The 9,954-nt window shown below is 38.0% G+C and overlaps 1 long non-coding RNA gene across 1 annotated transcript; it reads left to right on the top strand.

Annotated features, from left to right (window-relative positions):
- Positions 1-2,302: 2,302 nt before the first annotated feature.
- LOC134754742 (uncharacterized) lies at positions 2,303-9,667 on the top strand. The gene is made up of 3 exons (XR_010128970.1): positions 2,303-2,430; positions 4,328-4,441; positions 8,162-9,667. It is a non-coding gene; the product is annotated as an uncharacterized LOC134754742 (long non-coding RNA).
- The last annotated feature ends 287 nt before the right edge of the window (positions 9,668-9,954 follow it).

The raw sequence follows: 9,954 nt of genomic DNA on the forward strand, positions 1-9,954 counted from the left end.
CCGACGCTTTACACCCCCCCACTCACCCCTCTTTATGTAGACGTCCACAGGTCCGCATCGTACGCATCGGACACAATCAGTGGACGCACTTGTGTGACTTTCTATACAAATAATTTTAAAATCCGTTACGTGCGATGCGCCCGATGCGTGCGTTGCGAACCTCCGGACGCCCACTCACTCAGTCCGCCGGACGATATCGGCCTGACAGTTAGAACAAAAATTTGACAGTTCCGAACAACTCACGGGTCGATATCGTCCGGCGGACTGATAGTCAGTGGGCCCCTTTACCTTTTAATTCGAGTACTTTAGTAGGACTCGTGAAGTAGTATTTACGATTAGTAACCCCCACTCTCCCCAATTTTAGCTAGAGCTAGACGTGGCCCACTCCGCGATTTCGTCGCGTCGCTACAAGTACACGCGGTCCACACCAATTTTGGTGTCTAGCCATAGTGGTTGCCGCGCACCGCTACGGAACGGACGCCTGCTCGCGCTTGTCCATAGCGGTCATATCTGTCGTAATAGACGCGTTTAGAGAGTGAACCTTGTGTTCCAAGTGCTATTATTTATTCTGTGTCTATTATAAATATCAATGCAAGGACAACTTTAAGGAATACTGGTGGCCCTAAAAGCGTTGACATTTTTTTTTCCGCAATACACGTTTTTTTATAAAATGTCATAAACTATAAAACTACAATCATACAGGGTGGGCCAGTGATAAATGCATAAAAAAAACAATTTTTATGTTTTTAAATAAAAATTATAATTAGAATTTGGGATAAAGAAATAAATTTTACGTTTTAAAAATTAAATCATCAAGATGACCGGCCGGTCCGTCACCGTCGACGCAAGCTCCTGATGACGCTCCTCGGTACGGAGTGAAACATGTCGAGCGTTTTCGACTTAAAACACGTGAGTGACCCGTTATTAATATATTTAATATGTCTGTGTCTCACGGAAGTTTTGTCATCAAGATGTCGTCCGTAGCGGTTGCGGCACTCTTCCAGTCTTGCTTGTAAATTTTGAAAGACTTTCGTAAGAAGTCCTTTAATTTTGCTGTGGTTGTCGGATTATTGGAGTACACTTTACTCTTCAAGTAACCCCACAAAAAGAAGTCTGCCGAAGTTAAGTCAGGGCTCCTGGGAGGCCAAGCAATGTCACCTCGCTTCGATATAAATTTTTGAGGAAACATTTCACCCAAAACTTACAGGGTCACGTTACTTGTATGGCAGGTGGCCCCGTCTTGCTGAAACCATGTGTTGTTGTTGTAACCATACGATTCGTGAAGTTTCTGAGCCAGGAAATCTCTTAACACGAAAGTCTTGTTAAGTTTTTCAAAATTTACAAGCAAGACTGGAAGAGTGCCGCAACCGCTACGGGCGACATCTTGATGATTTAATTTTTAAAACGTTAAATTTATTTCTTTATCCCAAATTCTAATTATAATTTTTATTTAAAAACATAAAAATTGTTTTTTTTTTTAATGCATTTAACACTGGCCCACCCTGTATATTACACTGAAGTCGAAACGTATTATACTCAAAATCCATTTTATGCCAAAAATGCCTTACATCATTTCGGAAAAGAGCTGATAATACATTTGATTCTGATTCTGATACTCTTCAAACTGCTGGAACGATTTTTATGAAACATAGCTAAGAACCACCGCGAGAAAACTTAAAAGAATCGCTTCGAAATCGGCCCATCCGTTGGAGAGATGCGACAGACAAACAGACAGACAGACATTGGCGTCGTACATATAACACCCCTCTTTTTGCGCCTGTCCTTTAGATAATTTTATCAAACGCAAACGTTTGTTAAAATTATAAACCAATATAAATAACAAATGTGAAAAAATAAATAAAGCCTCCAGTGTCCTTCTGTGTCTGTCCCGTAGCGTCCGCGTCCCTGTCCCGCTATACGCCGCACAAGACGCTGTCGGACGCGTCACTCGGCGTCCTATGCGTGGCGACCGCGAGTCGTCTTATTCGTGTCTTGTAGTGCGGCTAAGTAGTACGCTAGTAACTTGTGTGTCTGTCCCGTAGCGTCCGCGTCCCTGTCTCGCTATACGCCGCACAAGACGCTGTCGCACGCGTCACTCGGCGTCCTATATGTGGCGACCGCGAGTCGTCTTATAAGTGTCTTGTAGTGCGGCTAAGTAGTACGCTAGTAACTTGTGTGTCTGTCCCGTAGCGTCCGCGTCCCTGTCCCGCTATACCCCGTACAAGACGCTGTCGGACGCGTCACTCTGCGTCCTATGCGTGGCGACCGCGAGTCGTCTTATAAGTGTCTTGTAGTGCGGCTAAGTAGTACGCTAGTAACTTGTGTGTCTGTCCCGGTCCGCGTCCCTGTCCCGCTATACGCCGCACAAGACGCTGTCGGACGCGTTCCAGCTCGGCGTCACGAGGCATGAACGGGAGCAAGAGCACACAGGTATGTGGTATTTATCTTGTTTTGACAGTATATTCATAAAACCATAGAGAATAGGGGATATTATATTTACTAGAGAAGGGCCGAATATGGACTTTTCCGAATACGAATATTCGATTCGGCTCATACCGAATTAGGCTACCTAGTATTTGTAATGTGCAAATCCAAATACCTTAGCAACTAAAGCTGTACGTTAGTTAGGTATCTATTAGTTTATATCCCTTCAATTTTAAATAAAAATAAGACTGAATAATATGTAGTATATTTGATTTAACAACTTACTTATTACTTATGCGAATACATATATTATTAATATTTTTTCCAATATACATATATGACCTTTCTGTGACTTAAGTTCGGACTGCTGTCGTAGTTATCCTATCCATTTCAATACGTAGGTGTGCAAATTAACAAATCTTTCTATTTAATAGACACAACTGCACCAACAAATTTAATACAAGTATGAACGACAGTTGTCACTTTATAGTACATTATGATACAAGTGTGCTAAGTTGGTCATTACACACAAGGCGATATTGTGCGCGCGAGCTGTAAGCGAGCGCGCAATAAGAAAGCCGATGTGTGTAATGACCAACGCACACGCGTTTCATACGACGTTTTTCAACACACGCGAGAAAAAAAAAGAAACTTTCATATTAATCAAATTTTAATAGTTAAAACAGTTAGCTATTTGACTAATTTTTGAAAATGGTTTTAATTTATTGTTTATGACTTAATAATTACACTACATTGATATTTCCGTGAAATTTCCTGTATTAAATATAAAAAAAAAACAATGTTAAAGTTTACTTATTTTGAACGCGTCTTAAACGCTGTTTTTGCAAAGGGGCTAATCACGTGACACGTGTGACGTCACGCGCAAGTAAACTCAGTCAATGACCTTAGTTAATTTTATGGTTTATGTGCATTGAATTCATTGTTTCACTGTAAAATGGTATATAAATGGTGTATAGTGCCGCAATGTTCAAGTACAACTATAAAAAATTCAGACAAATCGTTTGTTTCCATTCCAACGAATCCCAAAAAAAAAAATGTGTTTAAAACTAGCGCGAAGAGACCCAAAGAGCATTTTAGCGCATATAAATGTTTTTATGTGTGAAGACCACTTCGATGTAAGTAATATTTAACTGTAAATAAATATGGTAATTAAAGCAGCCGATTTTGTTATTTAACGATACAAGATCTAGGTATTTAATGTATTACTACATAACCTCATAACATAGCTCTTTCAGCATTAGTAGGTAGTTAGTAGCATACTTTTTTTTTCAAACTAAAGTGCAGTATGGAGATACTATCCTCGTCATCGTATTCTATATAGGTATATATATATATATATCGTCGTCGTATTCGTATCATCGAAATCGAAATGTTCGTAAATAAACAATTTCTACGTATACTCACACAGCTGTTTTTACATTTCTAAGTTCCGCAGCATAGTAATCCGGATTATCTTTAAAGGAAAGTGCAACCATTAATGCGTCTATGTCTGGTAGGTTGCCGCTATCAGCTTTCACATATTTCGGCTCCATTTTGAGATTCTTATGAATATTGTGCTACTAGATATACGGATAAATCGGAATATATCAGAAAACTGTGGAACAATAACTAAAATTAACTAAATACAAATAAAACAGTTAAAACACTCAAGGCAATCAAGAATGTTTACCCGCGTGTGACGTCATCCGAGCGTTGACCAATCACAGAGCGTTCACGTCCCTGATGAAATTTCATAAAATATTAAATTTTCTTTCGTTTATTTTCCAAAAAATAAACATAATTTACATTCAAATATAGTGAAATATACTTTATTAGTTAATTATCTTTCAGGATGACAGCAATTCGTTATATATTTTTAATGTTGTCAAATACCCTATTGCAGTGAGCACAGAGGTCCGTACGGAGTCCATAGAGTCGGAGGACGCGCGGCCGTGCGCCGCAGACTGCGCGCGCACGTGGAGCGAGTCGCGCACACACGCCACCGACCTGCTGTTCTGTGAGTACACTATAGTGGACCTTGTGTCTATGTGACAAAGTTCATATCACCTCGCCTGTCGCCTGCGGTATTTCCGGACCGATATGACCTTCAAACCTTCAAGAAAAGAGCGTATTCCCATCTTAAAGGCCGGCAACGCACTTACAACCCCTCTGGTGTTGCGGGTGTCCATGGGCGGCGGTAATCGCTTACCATCAGGTGATCCGTCTGCTCGTTTGCCTCCTATTTCATAAAAATAAAACAGTGAACACAGCAGTTCGCACCAGGAATGGGGTTGGCGGGTCGAAACTATTAGCAGATGGCGCCAGCATAGTTTGCCCTGTCAATCCCTAGAATTGTTTTTTTAATGCCCTGAATGCCAGCCCTTTAAGCCAAATCTCATAGAAAAAGGGGCAAGCTATGATGACGCCATCTCTGCAAACCATTGACAGTTGCCAACCCCATTATACCCACGTCTACAGATTCCCAATACAACAGATGCCCACGTCTACAGATTTCTATTTCTGCAGATTCCCCATTCTACTTAATCGTAATTCTACAGATTCCAAATTCTACAGATTCCCCGTTCTACTAATCGTAATTCTACAGATTCCCTATTCTACTTAATCGTAATTCTACAAATACCCCATTCTACAGAATCGTACTTGTACAGATTCCCATTTCTACTGATTCCCATGTGTACGCCTTTCCAATGCCACATATTATTAACACTACAGATTCCCATGTTTACATTTGTAGGTATTTTTTGTGGAATTAAAAATGAAATTGAAATGTTTAAAAATAAATTAAGTAAGTAAGTAAATATTCTTTATTGTGCACCATAAAGTAAAAAAAATACACAGAAAGCGAAATACAAGCTTAAGACTAGGTAACAACAGGCAGGCAAATTAAATATTTATCTTCTTAAAATTAAACTGTTAATTTGTGAATCAGTAGGGGAGACTGGGGAGTGTTGATCATCCCTTTTTATTTAAGCTTAATGTTTTTATCACTTATGATGAAAAATCTATTGAGATGGATTGGGAATCTGGAGTGCTGGAAATCTGTAGAGTTAGGAATCTGTGTATATGGGAACCCTTAAGATAAAGAGTCTGTAAAGTTGCGAATCCGTTGAATTGGGAATCCGTAGAGTTATGAATCAGTAGAGTTACTAATCTGTAGAATTGGGAATCTGTACTTGTAGAATAACAATTCTGTAGAATTGGGAACCTGTAGAACAGAGTACTTAACTACTAGTCAAATCAGTTTCTTTTTTCTGTCAAAACGATTCAGAACTAGCATGTGAAGTCATAATCAAATTACCTACTCTTTATAGTTTTATACGGGTTTTAAAATAGAGTGTCTAAAAGAAGTGAATAGTAGTGTCTAAAAATAACTGCTGTCTACGTTTCTCTATCAATCTTCTGGTGCTTTATTTCATGCATGGTGTAAAATAATTTATTTTAAACACAGTCAAATACACTAATATAAATCTGTAGACATTGGAATCTGTAAAGGGAATCTGTAAAACTAATCTGTAGAATTGGGAACAATTCCGCAGCACGGAGCCCACAGAGTATGGATGGTATAGAAAGGATCGCAATCTCTTATGGCAGAATTGTTATAAAAGTGACCGCGTTAAGCTTTAAATAATAGTTCCTAATCTCTCCGGTGGCGCTAGTTAGGTTTTGGGACATGAGTATAACATGAACCATATAAGGCAACAAATAACCCGACCAAATTACGTAGGTTGTTTTTGGTAGTATTTCGGTGTATGGTGGCGCCGCCTAATTACTGTTTTTTGATGGACACTTTTCATACATAGAGATTTGGCTCCTTTATACAGTCTCCATGCCACAGAGTCGTAGGACCTGTCAAAAGTACCTGTCAAACTGTCAGTAGAAAAAGGTGCGAAATTGAAGTTTTCTATGGGACGATAATCTTTCGCGCCTACATTTTTTTACAATAAGATTTACTTGACCAACTATAAATTTAAGTGGACTTAAAACGGAAATGGCTTGACTATAGAGAGAGACTATACACAGAAAAGGTTTATGACCACAGATTTAATATATACGCTAGATGACGCAAATACCACGATTTGTATTGAAATCAAGCGTGCCGACTGTTGCATACAAAATTTACGCATAATATAATTTTAAAATTACTTATCTGTGATAGGAAATATGTTCTTGCCTTTGGGTGCTCGCAATTTTTGGGCTGTTGCAGTTAATTATCATGCAACGAAGCATTTTTTAAGTTTTCACGGACGTCCGGCTGCAACAACTGACGCGCGTGGACTGTACAGAGCGACGGTCAACCTCGACGCTTGGTCGGGGTTCGGTCACGCGAAGTAGATGCATTTGCGTCTTCTATGGTATATTTATTTCCGTGTTTATGACCTCTGACTATGTGATCTGCTAGAGGCAGCGGTACTCAACCTGCGGTCCGTTGGGCTTTTTTAGGTAGCCCGCCAGGTGTTGCTGGTATAGCCTTGCCATCCAAATGTCAACTTTAAGGCGTTTCCCTGAGCCGGAAGGCGAAAAATCTCCTTATATGATCATGTTTTTCTAAGAGGCGTTGATATTCGTAGATGTGGAAAAAACATATGTAGTTCTTGACTATGTTATCTTTAATAACATAGCTTCCGATACACTTCGCTCGGTACAATTAATTCCCAAAGTAACCTCTAACACGGACTTTTAATCCAACTTTACTCGGTTATTTATTATGTGATACTATAAACAAAAAAGAAGAAAAAATGATCTTAACTTAAATAGTAATTTCATAGCTTTCGAATTTCGATATTGTAAGGTAACGTTTTTAAAATAAATAAAAATCGACAAAATTCGATCAAAATTGACACTTGGCATGCATGATCTTTCCCGTTATTTCTTGCGAAATGTGACAGTGACAGTGGCAAACCGATGGAACGGCCTTTGCGGGCCCGGGGCCTATAAGGCAAAATCGTCTTTTTGGCCCTTACAAAAAGGCTGACCTATCGACCTTTTGTAAATGGAGTATATGTAAACGCAAGAGTGAGAAGCGACGAATGAGTATGTGACGGACTTACCTGACAGATGGTTTTCACCACATTGACGTTAAATGAAGTGAAAAGAAAGATCTTTTTTTTCTTAATTTTATTTAATTAATTAATTGTTACGTACACGTGTGTTTTACTTAAATGTTAGCCACGACAATGATTATTTTATTATTACTAGGTACTCTAATTTGTGTCTAATATTTGTCTTTTGTACATGGAGTATATGTAAACGCAAGAGTTAGAAGCGACGAATGAGTATGTGACGGACTTACCTGAAAGATGGTTTTCACCACATTGACGTTAAATGAAGTGAAAAGAAAGATCTTTTTTTTCTTAATCTTATTTAATTAATTAATTGTTACGTACACGTTGTAATACTTAAATGTTAGCCACGACAATGATTATTTTATTATTATTAGGTACTCTAATTTGTGTCTAATATTTGTCTTTTGTACATGGAGTATATGTAAACGCAAGAGTTAGAAGCGACGAATGAGTATGTGACGGACTTACCTGAAAGATGGTTTTCACCACATTGACGTTAAATGAAGTGAAAAGAAAGATCTTTTTTTTCTTAATTTTATTTAATTAATTAATTGTTACGTACACGTTGTAATACTTAAATGTTAGCCACGACAATGATTATTTTATTATTATTAGGTACTCAAATTAATGTCTAATATTTGTCTTCTTTTCAGAGTGAAATCGCAGACTCAAGCCAGCAAAAAAGCGGTGAATAAAAAAAACAATAAACATTCCTATTGTTGGAACTGACAAGCATATTGTCGATAATTTTTATACAATTTTGACGCAAGTCTGAACATATGTACTTTATGTTAAACTTTTAATGTACTTAAAACTTGACCAGTAATATATGATCATTGTCAAGAGGGCGCTGTTATGCTCATGTATAGAGTGACAGTTCAGTTTAGTATGAAAATACTAGTTCCAGTGAAATTCCGCAACATGGCGCGTAATCATATATTCCTGGTCAGGCTTTACATTTATATTATATCCAATGTATGAGCTGACAAGCAATTATTGACCTTATTGTATATATGTTATGATATATAATCGCTAGCCTTTTAATTTATAATGTACTTATATGCTGTGAATTTATATTGATTTGAATCGCCTATACTTTGTTTCATACAAATTTTGTTTGAAAATAGATAATGTAATAATCCTCTTAATTTTCTACCTAAACACAAAAATAGTTTTTTTATAACATGTGACACTTTTTTGACATATAATTCGAGCATTAATATGCATTTCATCCTCGACTTATATAAGTCCTCGTTTGCGGCTATACAAATTTGCTTCGGGTAAAATGGATAGTATTATCACAGGGCGGACACGCTATACATCAAAAATCGCTTGCGTTTATATGTGTGAACGGCACGTCTGTACACGCGTCATGCGTCATTGTGTAAGTTGCTTGAAAACAGTACTGAGCGGCCGGCGAACGGCCGTCAATCTGCTGTCGCGGGGCGAGGTCATTCGAGTCGGGGCGGGGCGGTGCGTGGCCGTTCTGTATGATAATATTATTACTTATTCTGTGGTATTATGCTCTCTTTATACAATCTAAGGTACCTGCACCGAAGCCATCGTTATTTTTATTTTTCTAATGTTTAATATGAACTTGTAGTTTTATTATTGACGCAAAAATAAAACCATAATTTTAAAGTATGAAATTTTGATAATAGGCCAGCATAAGAACCGGGCCTTTGGCGCAGGTTACTATTAACCTTTTGGACGCCAATGACCAATATATACGCACCGTAGGTTCACAAAGACCGATTAATCGGTCATATACTACAGAGCAACATAGACCTACGTGCATATGCATAAAGTTCAATTTTAGTTTGGATGACTGGTTTTGTGGTTTTGTGTTTGTCACGGCGTCGAAAAGGTTAAAAGAGGACACCCAAAAGTTGAATGCTTGAATACATTTTACAACCAAAATGTACCACATTGTCGCCTGTCAATAAGGTTGATTTCAAATTGAAGCTATATGGAAATAGCGCCTTATTGACAACCGACAATAAGTACCCTTTTGATTGAGAACGGCACACATTGTGTTTAGGTAGAAAATAAAATGTTTATTATATATAATTTTAAACGAAATGTCCATATTGACGAAACTACTATTAAAGCGGAATATAATTTTTTTGGCTGGGAAGACAGTCATAGGCTCGGCTCGACTCGACGATAGATTCGTACTTGTACGAATAATACGTATTTACTCTAAGAACAAATTAAATTATTTTCTATGAAAATATTTTAAAGAAGAATTTTTTTAAAAATTTCGACCCATCCCACCGTGACCGGATAGCCGAGCGGTTTAGTCTCCTGTCCGGTAAACGGGGGACGCTGGTTCGATTCCAGCTCTGGACACTGGAGGCTTTGGTGACTTTTTCCTTCGTATATGACATTTATTTCAGTTAATACGTATTTACTTCGTACGTATTACATAATTGTTTACTGATAC

The sequence above is a fragment of the Cydia strobilella genome, chromosome Z (assembly GCF_947568885.1).
Source record: "Cydia strobilella chromosome Z, ilCydStro3.1, whole genome shotgun sequence".
NCBI classification, from domain to species: domain Eukaryota; kingdom Metazoa; phylum Arthropoda; class Insecta; order Lepidoptera; family Tortricidae; genus Cydia; species Cydia strobilella.